General features: G+C 41.1%; 1 protein-coding gene across 2 annotated transcripts in view; it reads right to left on the bottom strand.

The window, feature by feature from the left end:
* The window catches only part of ELMO1 (engulfment and cell motility 1), a 475,397-nt gene that overhangs the window by 140,958 nt on the left and 315,197 nt on the right, over positions 1-19,242 (bottom strand). The window contains exon 1 of one of the 2 annotated variants that reach the window (XM_044293584.1): positions 15,094-15,197. The exons of the other annotated variant lie outside the window; for it this stretch is intronic. The gene's annotated coding sequence lies outside the window, so the exon portion shown is untranslated. Of the gene's footprint in view, positions 1-15,093; positions 15,198-19,242 lie in introns of those variants that run through there. 2 annotated transcript variants of the gene reach the window in all.

Genomic DNA, 19,242 nt, shown 5'->3' with positions numbered 1-19,242 from the left:
AGAATGTTGTGAATTCAAGTCTCACCACCGATCTACTAAACTGTTATCACAAAATGCAGTGACTACAGTTCAGTAGATCAGCAGTAATACTGGAATTCACTACAATTTAAATCATTATAATTTTGCAAGTTTACTTCACAGGAGCAGCATACAGTGGCAAATACTGCTCACTCACAGAGTGTCTTTCCCCGAATGAATACGCTTGTCTGAACCTAGCCTTTATCAGTCTGGAGTAATTTCGGCCCACTCTGCTATACAATGTTACTTTAGTTCACTGAAGTTTGTGGGAATTCTTTTACACACAGCTCGCTTAAGGTCCCGCCACAGCATTTCAATTGGTTTCATGATTAGCCGTTTCATGTATCTACGTAAACTGCTTAATGTGAATTGGCACATACTGATGTTTCTAGTGGAGTTATGTATGGTGGAGCTCTCAGGGTTTAATTGATCTGTGGGAAGTGAGGTGACTATGGCCTGGAAGAAGCAGGACTGAAAAATTTGAGTTGGGTGGGACCAGCTACATGTTGATAGTGTCAGTGTGCGCTAAATTGTATATGTTTTTAATGCTTGTCATAAAGCCATTGCGTGGAGAATGTATCCTGCTGCAGTGGACTCTCACTATTGAAGGCGCATGCCGTCTCTACAGGATTGCAAGAGATGCGAGGGAAGGGTGTTACCTCTAGCAACAGCATGATCTGATTGACAGCAGCGGAGAAACAATACAAGCTTTCCATGAACTAGCAGGTACAGGATAAACTGTGATTCTTTTGAACATTTCTGACAGCTTTTTTGGAGGAGAGCAATGCAGGTTTAACTGCTATTCTTTGATTTTCTCATGACTTTATAAGGGTACTTTCACACTAGCGTTATTCTTTTCCGGCATTGAGTTCCTTCCTAGGGGCTCAATACCGGAAAAGAACTGATCAGTTTTATCCTAATGCATTCTGAATGGAGAGCTATCCGTTCAGGATGCATCAGGATGTCTTCAGTTCAGTCTTTTTGACTTTTCAGGACGGAGATAATACTGCAGCATGCTGCGGTTTTATCTCCGTCCAAAATTCCGGAACACATTTTTTCCTATTGAAATGCATTCATGCCGGATCCGGCAGTGAGTGTTCCGGCAAAACGGATCCGGCATTGTGGTCTGCACATGCTCAGACCGCAAAAAATGCGAAAAAAAATAAATGCCGGATCCTTTTTTTCCAGATAACACTGGAGAGACGGACCCGGCATTTCAATGCATTTGTCATACGGATCAGGACCCTGATCCGTCTGACAAAGGCCATCAGTTTGCATACGTTTTGACGTATCCTCTGCCGCAAGTGTGAAAGTACCCTAAAGTTGTTTTCTGCCATTAGTTGCACATCCTTTTGCCCCCTAAAGCTGAGTGGTGAAGAAATATGGCTAAACTGGGTTGCTGTATGCTCTCATGTCAGCAACTGAACCTGATACCCTTTTAGTATAGCCACTAAATGTCTGAATAATTGATACATTTGTTTCCGAGCAATCATAATACAGTAATTACTGCCAAGCCTGAACAACCAAAAAGATGAAAGATAACATCGTGTATTAAAAGAAGTTATCTTTAGCTGTAGCGGGAAACGTAAATGTCACTCCACATTTACACTACAAATGTTGATCATGATGAACTTGTTTTAAAAAACGGCAGCACATGAACTCTCTGCTCTGATAGAGGCGTACTCGTCATGATTCTTCAAACCACACAGTGTTGCCAAGCGGTTTGTTGTATGTAAATGCAGCTTTATTTTTGGAGTATGGTCCACATCATTTTCAATGACTTATTTCACTGTACGGATATGGAAGGTCAGTGATTTGTGGAGTTTTGCACAAGTATTGTGACAAAACAATCACAAGCAAATAGACCTTTGCTGATGTCATAGTCAACTGGTAAAAAGTTATTATTTTGTGTCTAACGGGAGCCTAGCAGATGAAACAAAAAAGTTATTTTAGAATGTAAAAAAAAAGAAGGTTATAAAAGTGAATTATAAACTTCCCCCATGCTACCTAAAACATTAAAATAAAAAAATATTATATATGCATCTCTTTATCCCTGCCACTGTTAAGGTCTTCTACCCACTGTTTGTATATAAGGCTGCAGAAGTGACGCAGAAGTATACGACGCATGACCACTGTAGCCAATCACTGTCCTGAGCAGTCTCTTGCTGTATACAGCTAAGACAGTGATTGGCTGCAGTGGTCATGTACCATATACCTGCATGTCAGATGCAGCCTTGCATACAAACAGAGGACTGCATCTGCTGCACCGGATCATAAAAGAGTAATAAAGGACTGTTACTACCTTGCCTCTTTTTGAATCTACTTATGGTTTTGGCTTCAAAAGTTGAACATGTAAACCTAGCCTTAAATGGGTTTTCCAGACTCCTGATATTCATGACCTTTCCTCTAGGGATCGACCGATTATTGGTTTTACCGATATTATCAGCCGATATTCAGGATTTTGACCGCTATCGGTATCGGCATCTATTTTGCCGATATTCCGATAGCGTATGGGGAACACAAATCGCGCTGCTGACAGCGTTCTCTGTGTTCCCTCAGCAGCACAGGGGAGAAGGAAGCAGTGTCTCCCTCCCCCCTATGCTGCTGCTGCCGCTAATGAAAGGAAGAAGGACAAGAGGAGGGGTGGGGTTATGGCCACTGCGCCACCAATGAAGAGAAATCTCTCATTCATTCAAATTGAACAGGAGGCAGGAGCTGGCTGCAGAAAGACATAGCCGGCTCCCGACCTCTATGAGCAATAGCTGCGATCCTCGGTGTCATTCTGCAGCCAGCTCCTGCCTCCTGTTCAATTTGAATTTATGAGAGATTTCTCAGCATTGGTGGCGCAGTGCGCCCCCCCCCCCCCCAATATTAATCATTGGTGGCGCAGCTCTATTTTTAAAATTCTTGTATTTTGTAAATTTTTTATTCTTCTTTTGGGATAATTTGTAGCTATTGTTTCCATCTTTGCATGGAAGAAAAATAATCCCTTTAAATATTATTATGCCTGTATAGATGAGAGGCAGTAAAAGGATTTCTGTATTCCTTTCCACTTTACTGGGACAAATTACATAGATAAAAAAAGAAAAACTATAAGCCATTTCTAGAAGCACATGCTATGAAATGCCAAGAAGGCAAAGGATACAAGGTGCTGTGAGAAAAGGAATACTGTTTGAAAAACAATGCTAATCTAGTCAGATAGAACCTAAATATCCACTGAGACAATCGGGAAGAAGACATCTGGTCAATCATCAAAAAGCTGGATGAAAAGAAAAATAGGTGTTATCAAATAACGACCAGATAGTATACTGCCCCTTGAAAAGAGGGAGATATAGTGTTACAGATGTGGAAGGCATCAGGGAAAAATACCACAAAATAGGATTTCTCTCTAGATCCTTAGAAATACAAACACAGAAAAAATCATGATAAAATCTACTATTTCTCCTTTTCTGCACTACAAAACATAACATGTAGATTTTTATATAACTCAAATTTTCCAGAAAGTGTAATCATATAACAGCTTTTAGCTGTATTACATTTATGGAAAGAAATCCTTCCAATACGTGGATACGCCATCAATATTTGCTGTTGGAAACCATTTGATGCTAAATTGAATTATACCATAAACAGTATTGTTCTCGGCTCTAAAGAGAATGAAGGCAGCCATGGTCACGTATGCCCGCTACCGCTCCATACATACAGGGGAATTGGGGACTCTCGTTCTGGTGATTAATAGGGATCCCAGTGGTCACTCCCTGGAAATCATATCTTTATCACTTTATCTTGTAAAAAGATGATTAATGTTGTTCATGAGAAAACTCCCATGGATGTGCTGAAGCATGTACTGAAATGAGAACATTACAACTGCCTTCCTTCGTCTCTGAAAGATTTTTAAACCAATTTACAGATTAAATGATCATCTTCTAGAGGAACAAGTGGTCCCATAATAAAGCTATGCCTTATTAGAAAGTGATTTATTCATTATCCTCCTGCAATGTACAATAATTCATAAGTTGTTACTGTCAGGCTGTAAAATAAAGAGCATAGGAAATACATTAACAGTGATTATTAAGTCCAGCAGTCTGCCATGCTGGATATTTCCACTGGATAAAAAAGAACTATTAACCACTTCAGCCCCCCTAGCTTAAACCCCCTTAATGACCAGACCACTTTTTACAATTCTGCACTACACTACTTTCACCGTTTATTGCTCGGTCATGCAACTTACCACCCAAATTAATTTTACCTCCTTTTCTTCTCACTAATAGAGCTTTCATTTGGTGGTATTTCATTGCTGCTGACATTTTTTGTTAGTAATCGAAATTTAACAAAATGTTTGCAAAAAAATGACATTTTTCACTTTCAGTTGTAAAATGTAAAAAAAAAAAAAAACGACATCTATATATACATTTTTCTCGAAATTTACTGTTCTACATGTCTTTGATAAAAAAAAATGTTTGGGTAAAAATAAAAATGGTTTGGGTAAAAGTTATAGCGTACAAACTATGTGAAGTATAGTACAAACTATGGTACAAAAATGTGAATTTCCGCTTTTTGAAGCAGCTCTGACTTTCTAAGCACCTGTCATGTTTCCTGAGGTTCTACAATGCCCAGACAGTAGAAACCCCCCACAAATGACCCCATTTCGGAAAGAAGACACCCTAAGGTATTAGCTGAATTTTTTCCCTTACAAAGTCTCATATTCCACTAACTTGTGACAAAAAATAAAAACTTCCATGAACACACTATGCCCATCACAAAATACCTTGGGGTGTCTTCTTTCCAAAATGGGGTCACTTGTGGGGTAGTTATACTGCCCTGGCATTTTAGGGGCCCAAATGTGTGCGAAGTAGTTTGAAATCAAAATCTGTAAAAAATGCCCTGTGAAATCCGAAAGGTGCTCTTTGGAATGTGGGCCCCTTTGCCCACCTAGGCTGCAAAAAAGTGTCACACATGTGGTATCGCCGTACTCAGGAGAAGTTGGGTAATGTGTTTTGGCGTGTCATTTTACATATACCCATTATGGGTGAGAGAAATATCTCGGCAAAAGACAACTTTTCCCATTTTTTTATACAAAGTTGGCATTTGACCAAGATATTGATCTCACCCAGCATGGGTATAAGTAAAATGACACCCCAAAACACATTCCCAAACTTCTCCTGAGTATGGCGAAACCACATGTGTGACACTTTTTTGCAGCCCTAGATGCGCAAAGGGGCCCAAATTCCTTTTAGGAGGGCATTTTTAGACATTTGGATTCCAGACTTCTTCTCAGACTTTAGGGACCCTAAAATGCCAGAGCAGTATAAATACCCCACATGTGACCCCATTTTGGAAAGAAAACACCACAAGGTATTCAATGAGGGGCATGGCGAATTCATAGAAAAATATTTTTTGGGGCACAAGTTAGCGGAAATTGAATTTTTTTTGTTTTTTCTCACAAAGTGTCCCTTTCCGCTAACTTGGGACAAAAATTTCAATCTTTCATGGACTCAATATGCCCCTCGCGGAATACCTTGGGGTGTCTTCTTTCCGAAATGGGGTCACATGTGGGGTATTTATACTGCCCTGGCATTTTAGGGGCCCTAAAGCATGAGAAGAAGTCTGGAATATAAATGTCTAAAAAAAATTATGCATTTGGATTCCGTGAGGGGTATGGTGAGTTCATGTGAGATTTTATTTTTTGACACAAGTTAGTGGAATATGAGACTTTGTACAAAAAAAAAATTTTTTTTTATCAATTTCCGTTAACTTGTGTCAAAAAAATGTCTGAATGGAGCCTTACAGGGGGGTGATCAATGACAGGGGGGTGATCAGGGAGTCTGTCATTGATCACCCCCCTGTAAGGCTCCATTCAGACGTCTGTGTGTGTTTTGCGGATCAGATCCATGGATCCGTGGATCCGTAAAACACATACGGACATCTGAATGGAGCCTAACAGGGGGGTGATCAGGAAGTCTATATGGGGTGATCAGGGGTTAATAAGTGACAGGGGGGGGTGGGTGTAGTGTAGTGTGGTGCTTGGTGCTACTTTACTGAGCTGCCTATGTCCTCTGGTGCTCGATCCAAGCAAAAGGGACCACCAGAGGACCAGGTAGCAGGTATATTAGACGCTGTTATCAAAACAGAGTCTAATATACCTGTTAGGGGTTAAAAAAAAAAAATCACATCTACAGCCTGCCAACGAACGATCGCCGCTGGCAGGCTGTAGATCCACTCGCTTACCGGCCGATCCTGTGAACGTGCGCGTGTTCACAGGAAATCTCGCCTCTAGCGAGAGGACGCGCCGGCGCGTCCAGGAGGAGTAACAGGGCCGCCGCCAGGACGCGATCCTGCGTACGGCGGTCCTGGGGCGGTTAAGTGACATAGGAACGATCACCACCCCAGTAACAGAAAACAGGTTCTAAGCTTAATAAAAATGTAATGCCACTTACATTACATCAGTAATATAAGACATCCAACTGCCCTCTAGAAATTATGAATCATGCCTGGGTCCACAGATAATACAAAAAAAATAATAATAATCACAACTCAATGGAGATGAAAGCTATAACCAGAGTCATAACCATGTCCAGAAAGTCAGAAAGGAGGAAGGCAGAAAAAAGTGAAACAAATGTCTACTCCATAATGGTGTAAAGGGATGCACCACTGGCGTGCACCTACCGGACTTTACTTCAGTTCTAGGAAGTGCTGTCCAAGTTAAGAATCTTTCAACAACAAAAAAAGAAACAAGATGTGACATCAATGACAAACTCCTTTTCGTTTAATTTCAAATATAATATGTATGAGAACACATTAAAAGCGTAAACTCAAATCTGTTTACTGTAGTAGTAGTAGTAGTAGTAGTAGTAGTACAAGGACTGCAAAAGGTAAAGTTGTCTCCATTCTTTTGGACTGCTGTCATATTCATTTCAACGGATAATATTCAATCTATTTATGATAGATGTACTTCTAGTGACTCATCAGGCTCCCTCTTAATAAGGCTCTTACCCCTCTGTCTGTGTGTACCGACTTTGTAATAATCACCCTTTTCTGACTGCACTTCATAATGATACTGCCTTTGCTCTCTTAGGTTTATATACCGCAGGCGGAGCTGAAGGATGAGAAAGAGCAGCCTGAACCAGAGGAGGTGTGTAACAGACTACCCAAACTCCCTGTAGTCACCGATCACAGCTCAGCCATAATGACGCAGCAGGATCAGCCCCTGTAGGTACTAACATATATTTTACAGCTACTTCATCTAAACCTTCATGTAAAGCATGGAAGGTGCAGCGGCACTTCTCAGAGCGATCCTCACCTTCTGCTTGGGTTGGCTCTGCTTGATTTCGCAACATGTAGAGTACGGATCCTGTACATTTTCTATGGATCTGTACTCCACATGCTGCAAAAGCAGAGCCAACGCAAGCAGAAGGTGAGAATCGCTCTGAGAAGTGCCGCTGCACCTTCTGTGCTTTGCATGAAGGTTTATATGACGCTTAGCCCTTTCCTGACCGCCTAGCATATATATACGTCGGTGGTCGGGTATTTAAACATGGCGCCCCAATATGGTATCAATGAAAAGTACAGATCACCCCACAAATAATGAGCCCTCACACAGCTCCATAAACATAAAAAACTTAGAGGGGTCAGGATATGGCAATGCAAAGAAAAGTTTTTTTCAAAGCATTTTTCCCCCCAGTAATTAAACGCAATAAAAAAATATGTGTGTGGTATCTTTGTAATCGTACTGACCTGGAAAATGAATTTAACAGGTCAGTTTTACTGCATATGAAACACTGTACAAACAAAACCCATGAAACTGTAGCAACATTTTTTGTTATAGTTCCACCCCATTTGGAATTTTTCCCCCCGCTTCCCACTCCAATTGTATGCAAAAATAAATGTTGTCATTAGAAAGTACAACAAAATATGAGCTCTCATAAGGCTATGTAAATGGAAAATAAAACGGTTATGGCTTTGGGAAAGCTGGGAGTAAAAAAAAAGAGAAGAAAAAAAAAGGAAAATCACTCAGTTCTGCAGGGGTTAAAGAGGTATTCCAGTTAGATTAAGTTATACCCTGTCCACAGGATAGAGGATAACTATTATATCTGTAGGAGTCCTACCATTGGGACCCCCACCGATCACAAGAACGGGGGCCCCGTACCACCTACAGCCCCCTGAAATAAAGGGAGCACCGGTCGCAAATGCACATGGCCGCTCCATTCATTTCTACGGGACTTCCAGAGATAGACAAGCGCTAACCTATCTCCAGAACTCCCATAGAAATTAATGGACCGTCCTCATGCATGCCCAACCGGCCGCTCCGTTCATTTCAGAGAGGCTGCAGGGGTACGGGGCCCCTGTGATCGGCGAGGGTCCCATTCATAAGCACAACTTCATCATCAACTCACAAGGAAGTCGATGCATGCAGAAGGACTATAAACTGTAAGCAACTAAACCACCAAACCATCAATAAAACACATTACCACCTAACTGCCTCTTAGTGAGGGACACATGGAGATTTGCTTTAACTAGAAATTAAGAAATTTAAAATATTTAAAAGTTTTATTGTGGCCCTTCAAGTAATGCAGCAAGATAATGTTATCCCTGTCTCATGTTCTCTAGCTACCCTGCTATTTTAATAGAATACACATTAATCTAAAGCAGGGATGCTCAACCTGCAGCCCTCCAGCCGTTGTAAAACTACAACTCCCACCATGCCCTGCTGTAGGCCGATAGCTGTAGGCTGTTCGGGCATTCTGGGAGTTATAGTTTTGCAACAGCTGGAGGGCCGCAGGTTGAGCATGCCTGATCTAAAGGGATCATACAATCATAACACACAAGGGAATTACATTTGCCAATATGCAGAAGAGGAACCTAAAAAGTCACACACATATATATATTTGATAATGCTTTATTAGTAGAAAAACACATAAATTATTACATATATGGCGGTTTCAATTAATGGTAAAAAGTGCAGGAGTGTAAAGTGACAAGTGCATGGAGCCAATCAGCCGATCCAGAAAGTTGGTATATCGGATAGGTAAGATGGTACAACAGGTAAAGAGACGATTGAGAGCAATGCAAGAAGTAGTATGAGTCCCAGTAATACTTGCAAAAAAGCACAACGTCCTAATTACACTACCACGGGTCACTGCTATATAAGTGGGAGGACAATAAGTCCACACTAGTGGTGTGCAGGGCGGTAAGCAATAATTATAAACATCAATGAATCAATGCTAATCCGCCTGCAAACAACAATTTGATAAAACCGACCGTGGTGACCTATACAGACCGGAGAGGATGATGTAGTGGCTCCTTACCCGACGCGCGTTTCGCCTTGCTTCTTCAGCCCCCTGAAGAAGCAAGGCGAAACGCGCGTCGGGTAAGGAGCCACTACATCATCCTCTCCGGTCTGTATAGGTCACCACGGTCGGTTTTATCAAATTGTTGTTTGCAGGCGGATTAGCATTGATTCATTGATGTTTATAATTATTGCTTACCGCCCTGCACACCACTAGTGTGGACTTATTGTCCTCCCACTTATATAGCAGTGACCCGTGGTAGTGTAATTAGGACGTTGTGCTTTTTTGCAAGTATTACTGGGACTCATACTACTTCTTGCATTGCTCTCAATCGTCTCTTTACCTGTTGTACCATCTTACCTATCCGATATACCAACTTTCTGGATCGGCTGATTGGCTCCATGCACTTGTCACTTTACACTCCTGCACTTTTTACCATTAATTGAAACCGCCATATATGTAATAATTTATGTGTTTTTCTACTAATAAAGCATTATCAAATATATATATGTGTGTGACTTTTTAGGTTCTTTATCTATGTACACACATATCGTCTTACACCCTAGCCTAACATCTCTTGGTTGAATATGCAGAAGAGCTCAAAGGTGAACTTTAGTTATAAACTTTGGCATTTGTGATTTCTGGCATCTACTGATAGAAGCTATGGTTGGGTATATACTTTCTGCTCCCTTATGATTATTATAAAAACATTTTTAATCAAAAGGAAGATCAAAGTTTGGCACAGCGGACTTGGGAAAATGTTCTTTTAGGAACGTGTCACCTCTTCCAAATGCCAAAGTCAGACCCATCCTGTGGATGAAAAGGCATACTGTACAGGGAACAGATCTTTCCAATGGTATGCAAAAAGGGCCTTACCATATACCTTGCAAATTCAAGATATTAAATGGTGTGAAGAAATATATTCAATAATCGTAGTGATCAACTGTAGTTCGCATCAAACTGGTGGCAAGATTCAATGTTGAGCGAAGTGAGCTTCGGATGCTTCATCCAAAGTCGCTTTGTTCAACACTAATAAAATCCTTGATGTGAGAAAGAAAAACATAGAACTAGATAATAAAGGATAGAGAATGCGATTTTAGAGGAAGCAGCATAAAAATATGCCCCCCAGGTTAGGTTTATAAGGGTTAAATGGAAGAGCACAGTGTGCACCTTTTTTATACAGACGGCATCAGGACCGGGCTGTAAGTACCACACTTGGACAAAAACTGTAGTGCAGTGCTCTCTAAACTAACTGGCACGTATGTGCTAGTTCACTATTGGACATCAATAAGAGGTGGGCTGGGCTAGTATCATATATGAACCTCAATTCATATCTGCCATCTGCCTATATATTTACAGGACATCTGACCTGGCAACATACCCTTAACCATTACTGTACTCTACCCTGTATGAGGACCCACTGAAACATCTCTGGGGATATGTAGGGATACTATAGGGGTGTGATGGCTAACCTCCGGCGCTCCAGCTGTGGTAAAACTACAACTCCAAGCATGTTCCCTTCATTTCTTTGGAGTTCTGAGAACAGCCATGCAAGTGTACATCTTGGTTAGTCGTGGTTTTACCACAGCTAGACATTGGCTTGGGGATGGTGTGACCACCTTTGCAACTATTCCAAAAGGTGTTTTTCGACAGGAAGGCCATGACCACCTGCCTATCTCTTTCCTACAGCTACCTCCAACCTTCACACTGAGAAGTGGAGATCATCCAGGAACTCCTGAAACTATAATAGTGATGGCTAGAGAGTGTTTGGGCAAAAGTCCATAACATCATCTCAGTATTAACCACAACTATAGCCACATCTATTGAATGAGTGATATTACTCTGACGTGTGGCAGGTTACTGTATTGTCTGTGGCAGCCAGTGAGAGAGTTCACAAATCAGTTTTTGCAGCCCTCTGACTGATTTTTTAGCCTATCTGTGGCTTTAGCTGAGTGTTATATATGATCTAGTAAATGTTACATTTTCATTCATGTAGCTCACTTTTCAGTGAGTATTGTAAGAGAAGAAAATACAATTCTAGACATACAACATGCTGCATACGTGTGCAATATTTTGTTTTGTTTTTTTAATCACACAAAGAGTAAAAAATATTTACAGGTTAAAATCATAAAACGTACTGAATATAGTAATGGTAAGTGTTAGTTACAGTCCCAGATCAATACCTAAAAAGCACAAGATGTAAAGGCTTCCATTTTACATTCTGAGCACACTCAGCAGCTCTGGCGATCTGTATTCTGTGTTGTTTTGTCTTGAATTGAAGACATCCCGGCATTTTTTTCTTTAACTGATCTGAATGTAAACCACTTCTGTCTAACACACAGCGTCATTATTGTTTATGGGGCTTTTTAAACATAACCTTGATATTATTTTTACAACATATTTTGTAGGTTATTTTTCAACGTTAACATCTAAAGAGGCTCTAAATATTGAATATATTGTGCTTTTCTCTATAGATACAACTAGGGATGAATGAATCATTATGTTTATGAAATAGAGTTCTGGAGATGTGAGGGGCGGCCCCAGCTGTTGAAGAAGCTTCCCCCTTGCCATTTGATTGACTCGGAGCAGAGACTGTTCATGCTCTGAAGTGTAGCGGTGCATGCACAGCATTGGCAGCTTAAGTCACTGCAGGCGCAAGATTTCCAGGGCCGGCAAGATTTCTGGCCTTCTCAATCAAGCAGTAGGGGAGCTTCTTCAGCAGCAGGGACAGGCTCTCGTAGCTGAAGAACTGAATTGATTCTTATGTATTGATTAGCTCATCCCTAATCAAAATATATGGAAAAGTAGTTAACAAATATCAATCTATATTACGATGAAAAAACTGAGCAAAGATGCCCTTGAAAATACCGTCAGGGCAAAAACTTCCAACGTCCGCCAATCTTATTGTGAGCCTGTTGAGTTCCACCCTGAAGAAGTCATACACTGCTTTGTGACCTAAGGCCCTAGGTCTAAATCATGTAGTACATTGCCTGGCTAGATATGCCAGGAATATCAAACAAACGATACTTCATTACTACAAAGGGAATAAATCTGAACATTAATATATGCATCTCTCTAATGATTCTTGTGACAAAGGGAAAGTGTCATCAGAAAATAACCTATTGTTTTACTCAAATTCTGACGTTAAAAATTTTAAAATAATTTGTAATGATGTTATTTTCATTTTAATGTCACTATCTATATTTATATATATAAGCTCTGCAGTTGTCACACTGTCCACTAAGCTACAGCAAGGCTGTACCGGCAGACAAGCGAAAAATTGTCGGAACCCATACTTAATTCCGATGAATTCTGGGAGGCAGTTCTCTGCCGGATCAGCCTGACAGAATTCAGACCAGAAGTGTCTGTACAGATCACTTTGCATCATAGGCAGAAGTAAATCCACCATTCACAATAGGCGATGGGCATAACTTATCTATTCTTTCCTTGCACAGGTCACAGAGCATGCCTAGAAAACTCTTCCACAGAAGTTATCGAATCCCCTCTAGACTACTGCGTGTATGGCCCATGCTTGCCACTTTAAAGCATATTTTGGAATGCAAGATGGCAGTCTCCATAATCAAGTTCAGCAAAAAGAATAAAAAAAAAAAATCTACAATCAGAAAATAAACACAGCTTAGAAAAAAGTATGTTTTTCTGATTTTAACTAGCAGAAAAAAAATATAGGGGACACATTATGAGCTAAATGAACATCCATGCCTGGTCATCATCTAGTGTAAAAGACCCTGCAATCAGCCAACAAAAGAGCAAATGAGTTGTCATCTGATTGCAACTTTTATGTGGCCGGAAAAAAAAGTTATCAACGATCTTCTGCGTGGCTGTTCGCCTCCAGTTGCCCACAGTAAAAGTTCCTTTCCACTAGTGCCAATTATTGCCTGTGTAAAGTACTCATAGTTGGTGGTAGACATTGGTGTTATATTTGATCATTGGGGCGGACACCCTTACTTGTTGGTTTTGGTCTATCAGGCCTCCTGCACACGGCCGTTTTTTTCCGTTTCCAGGCCGTTTTTTGCGTTCTGTATATGGAACCATTAATTTAAATGTTTCCGCAAAAAAAAAAAAAAAAATGAATGTACTACGCATGCATTCCGTTTCCGTATTTTTGTTCCGTTGAAAGATAGAACATGTCCTGTTATTGCCCGCAAATAACTTTCCATGGCTCCATTCAAGTCAATGGGTCCGTAAAAAAAACGGAACACATATGGAATGTACTCCATATGTCTTTCGTATCTGTTCCGTTTTTGCGGAACCATCTATTGAAAATGTTATGCCCAGACCAATTTTTCTATGTAATTACTGTATACTGTATATGCCATACGGAAAAACGGAATGGAAAAACAACGCAAACAAAATACAGATCCGTGAAAAACAGACCTCAAAACACTGAAAAAGCCATAGGGTCGTGTGCAGGAGGCCTTAGGCTTATTGCACATGCCCGCATGGCTTTTTCAGTGTTTTGCGTTCCGTTTTTCTGTATGCCGTATACAGTATTACTGTAATTACATAGAAAAAATGGGGCTGGGCATAACATTTTCAATAGATGGTTCTGCAAAAACGGAACAGATACGGAAGACATACGGATGCATTTCCGTATGTGTTCCGTTTTTTTTTGCGGACCTATTGACTTAAATGGACCCACGGAACGTGATTTTCGGGCAATAATAGGACATATTCTATCTTTCAACGGAACGGAAATACGGAAACGGAATGCATACGGAGTGTGGCGAAACCAACCTCGCCACTGGATTTTGGAGAGGGCTGTTTAAAAGCCTCTTGCCTCAGGATTATGGCCCATAGTAACTTTAAAGGAGAAGACAGACCGGCCGCACAGCTTAAATCTGTCTGTGGAATTGTATTTTATGTTATTATGCGTTCGGTTAAATTGTATGTTATGTGAGGGTACCCAGATAGCTAATATTATTGTATTTGTGTATTCTGAGTGCCATTCACCTAATAATATGCACTCAGACTTGAGCTATCTGAGGATATGTTAAATGTCTGTGTTTGCTGTGGGGGTGTGCCATTGTGTGTTTAAATGGTGATGTCTGTCCTGTTGTCTCCACATGTGTATTGGTGACCTCCCTTTGTCCTGAGAGATAATTGGATTGCCCTCGGTTGTCTCCCAGGCAGAGAGGAGGAAACCATGATGCATTGTGGGGATATGTTGTATCTGTTCTGTGTCGCAGTCTCCCTTCTGGTCCTCTAGGGGGCGGGAACGATTGGTTGCTGTACTTGCATTGTGTGTTGTAAGATATTGATTGGTTGGATTTCAAAACCCTGTGGGCAGTACTATGTTTGTTTTTTATGAATAAAAGGGGCTGTACCTGAAGTACAGTCAGACCACTGCTGACCCTCAAGACGGAGCCTTGTCTCGTTATTGGGGGGATTCCCTGTATGCTGTTGGAGACTGATTGCCAGGAGTGTAAGCTGACTGTACGCTTTTCCTGTTCGTCTGCTGACAGCTATTTGCGAGGTTCCAGTTTGGAGTGCTATTTTGTATCCAGTTCGGGAGGTTGGTGTTCTGCAGTAGCTGTGCCTGTCTCTCAGAAAGGGGCATATCGCCTAAACGGATCTTAACCCCTTGTCTGCTGAAACGGTCCGTTACACGGAGTACATTCAGTTTTGTTGGCGGAACCATTGAAATGAATAGTTCCGTATACGGAACGCAAAAAACGGCCCGTAAACGGAAGAAAAAAAAAGTTTGTGTGCATGAGGCCTTAGTCTGCTAGAAAGACCCTGCTGCTTCTACAAGGCTGGTCTTACCTCTTACCTTATCATTAGTTCGGGCTGAAGCTCTGCCTCTTCAGATGGCCGGCTGTGTTTTAACAAATGTCCAGCACAAGTTCACTGATGGAGAACTGATTTCTATCACAGCAAAGGCAGAATGATTATGAAATACTAAACCGCCAGTAGGACAAAAACAAATTATTGCCACACATATAATTAGTCCAAACAGCTCTTACTTTCCAAATGGATCGTCACAGGTTATGTACAGCACAAGCATCTGCTCTGGATTTATTTATATTTTTTTAACTAAAATTCAATGTTTAATTTTGGTATGCATTTACTAGGACATTTCCATTATTTTATAAGCATATAACTGACGTGGCAAGATCATTTCCATCCTTATTGCCTGGATGGTGATTTTCTGCAGCAAGCATTTCATGAGACGTGCTTAGAATAACCCCAGCACTTACTCACAGCATTCTAACTTTGCAGCATGGAGCGTCTAATCATACCGGCTGCGTCGAGGAGATAATGCATTACATGATAATAAGGGCTGCCAGCCCTGCGCCTCTCCTTTCGTCTTTTCTCGTAGCTCATCATATCTCAGCACGTCAAGCAGAAAGATGAAAGCTTTATTCTCTGCATGATTGGGGTTTGCTGACGGCACCCTTTAGATCACATTTAGGTAATAAGCAGAATACTTTTTCTGACATTATTAAACTACTCAGGCACAATTATGTAGCTGCCAAGTAGCCACAGGAAAGCACATTAGGCCTCTTTCACACGGGCGTCCCAGATTTGCTCCGGATGCGTCACGTGTGCATTGCGGGAAAACCGCGCAAGTAGGCACGCAATTGCAGTCATTATTTTTTTTTTTCACGCGAGTGCAATGTGTTTTGCACGCGTGTGATAAAAAACTGAATGTGGTGCCCAGACCCGAACCCGTACTTCTTCAATTAAGTTCGGGGTTTTGGTTAGGCGTTCTGTATACTTTATTATTTTCCCTTATAACATGGTTATAAGGGAAAACAATAGCATTCTTAAAACAGAATCCTTAAATATTAAAATGTTGTTAGAGTGGTTAAAAAAAACAAAAAACAATAACTCGCCTCATCCTCTTGTTCGTGCAGCCGACATAGTCTTTCTTCATCTTTCAGGACCTGCAAAAGGACCTTTGATTACGTAATCGCGCTCAGGTGACGTCAGCGCAGGTCCTGCTGAATGAAGATAGAATCTATCTTCATTCAGCATGACCTGCGCTAACGTCACCACGCTCACCACTTGGTGAGCGCGATTACGTTATCAAAGGTCCTTTTGCAGGTCCCGAAAGCTGGAGAAAGACAATGCCGGCTGCGCGAACAAGAGGATGAGGCGAGTAAATTTTTTTTGTTTTTGTTTTTAACCCCTTAAGCAACATTTTACTAAGCATTTTGTATTAAGAATGCTATTATTTTCCTTTATAACCATGTTATAGTTATGTTGAATTTTAGCAATTTACTAACAATCTCCTAGCAAAAATGAGTGAAAATCGCATTGCATCCGCACTTGCTTGCGGATGCTATGTGATTTTCACGCATCCCTATTCATTTCTATGGGGCCTGCGTTGCATGAAAAATGCAGAATATAGAACATTCTGTGATTTTCACGCAATGCACAAGTGATGCGTGAAAATACCCTCTGAAGAAGTGGTGTCTCTCTTGAGGAAACAAAGAATTCGGGAGGTTGAAATTGCCAGGCTCTCATACACATGAATCTGTTGGACAATCGCACCAATATCAATGGGTTCAACCAAGTTTTCTCTTGTGTATGGCCAGTATTAGTGCTGCATAGTGGTTGCCCTGAACCAGTACTCTATTATGCAACAGAGAAGCCATGGGCAGTTCAAGCCGCTTAAAGGGGTTATCTTATGACTAATGTAAACAAAAATTAATCAGACGTCATATAGTACATGACAACCTCTTTCTAACAAAGCTAGAACCAGCCCTGTACCTCACATGGATCCAGAGATCTCCCCACCCACTGCTCTGCTATATTGATATCAAACTGACAGTTAAGGGGGGCGTGTTTCATCTCTCCCTATCACAGCTCAGGAGGACGTTAAAGGATAAAACTGAGCATGTGCGGCCTTCTCAGTAAGCAGGTAAAAAAAATAAGAAAAAGAACAAACAGCAGGTGGCGCTATACAGATACAGTTTATTGAATAACTCAGTAGCTATACAAAAATTTTAATTACACAATTACAAAAGTATACTGTTCCAGGTGCTGGTTTGAAAACTGCAGAATATTTATCATGGGGCAACCCCTTTAAAGTAATTTCACAAAGGCTGAGGATTGCTTTTAATTGCCTTGAGTAAAAGGTGCCATCAATTACCTGACTAATGGGTAAACGCCTGTTGTAGGTTGATTGCATCTTTTATGTGGCATCTGAAATTATAAATTGCCAACAGCACATTGTCCAGTGTAAATCTGGTGATGAGCGATCACAGTACTGATCATGTGTCCCCATACAGAGGGGATGATTGCTGCATGTAAATGCAGCTCTCACCTTGAATCAACAATCAGGTAATTGCTAGTGAATCGGCCTCTGCTCTGCTTGAACTCCTAGATGAAAACTTCCATTTTGTGTTATAAAAAATGGTCATATGATGCAAGGGGAGCAGGTCACCACTGCAGCCAGCGATTGGCTGCAGCAGCATCAAACTGAAAATTTACGGGAAGCAGGTAAGTAGGCTTCCCTTCTTAGATCTGCACAGGAAGGGGGGTACCCCCCAAACATGCTCAACCTCTTTAACATGTAAGCCTGCAGACCCCTATTGGTATTTGAAATATAACTGCAATGTATACAGTTCCTTAAAAATTATTGTCTGGTTTCAGTAAGAAACCGGCCAACACTTGGGAAAGGTCTGCAATAAAGAAGTAAGCTGTACTTACTCAGAGGACCCAGCACCACCACTGAGGTTCTCCGGGTCGGGCTCTGTTTATCAGCTGCAGCAGTGACGTCATGTCAACATGTGACCACTGTAGCCAATCACTAGCCTCGGCAGTGCACTAAGGAGGACAGTGTTTGGCTGCAGTGGTCATGTGTTGTCGATGTGACTTCACTGCTACAGCAGGGTATACGGAGCCCAGCCAGGGAGAACCAGAGCAGCAGCACTTAATCCACTAATAGAACACACATGCTTATTTCGGCTTAGTTTCCATTGCTGTACGTTTTCATTTTTTTTACTGAAACCGGGACAACCCCTTTCGTGCATACAGTTTGTTTGCGTTGCAATATGTGACTTTTTCCAGCCTCACGCCAGTTCTAAAAAAAAGGGGGAGTTGTGTGGGCAGGGAAGGGGGCCAGCCGTAGGCCTCGTCTCATTTATGATTTTCTATGCCTGTTTTACAAGTAGAAAATGTTCCACATCTACGTCGGCAATGAAGCTGGCGTAGATTTAGAACGGTGGTGGATGCGCCAAAGTTATGTAGAGGCCGCTTCCTCTAGAGAACTTGGGCGGATCCACCGCCAGGGCAGGGGTTATTAATGACCCCCAATGTTTCTTGGGGCCAATTAATATCACTTTGTTGTTTCTGCTTTAATATATGTATACACTGAAATTTGTACATAAAACAGAACTTTGTCCTGGTGAAATGACTGTGTATAAAATTCTTTGAAATGCTAATTTACTACAAAAAATAATTGTACTATCTCAATAAGGCAAGAGGATTTACTGTGTGTTCTTTGAAATATATGTTGTAAGCAGCAGAAAACTAATTGCAGAATTAATTAAAAAGTAAAAAGCGTTTTTCTTCTCCCCACTATCTGTAGCAAAGTACAGAAATGGCACATTCTGACTTTGTAGTAGCGTGTCCTGCAAAACTAAAGATTAGCTCTTACGGGGTTTAAAATATGAATTGCAAAACAGCACTGCTCATATCCTGCAGGAAATTAAAGGCTGGCACATATTTATGGAGAGCATAGTCAACTATTCATTATTAATAAACTTGTGAAATAAAGTGAAAATTAAACCCACTGTTCATATAGCATCATTATCAGGAGAAATTTGTTGCAGATTCCGCACCAGGAAGCCGTTGGGCTACCATGGTGAACTGCTTTCAATGGGAGGCCGTGGTTTATAGCCAAGCCAAGAATGGGTTGTGGCAGCTGAATGAACAGCAGCATGGCCTCCAATTGAAAACAGGACTTCAT

This window comes from Bufo gargarizans, chromosome 5 (genome assembly GCF_014858855.1).
Source record: "Bufo gargarizans isolate SCDJY-AF-19 chromosome 5, ASM1485885v1, whole genome shotgun sequence".
Lineage (NCBI taxonomy): Eukaryota > Metazoa > Chordata > Amphibia > Anura > Bufonidae > Bufo > Bufo gargarizans.
The sequence above is the reverse complement of the archived record's forward strand: the minus strand, read 5'-3'. Positions and strand labels throughout refer to the sequence as shown.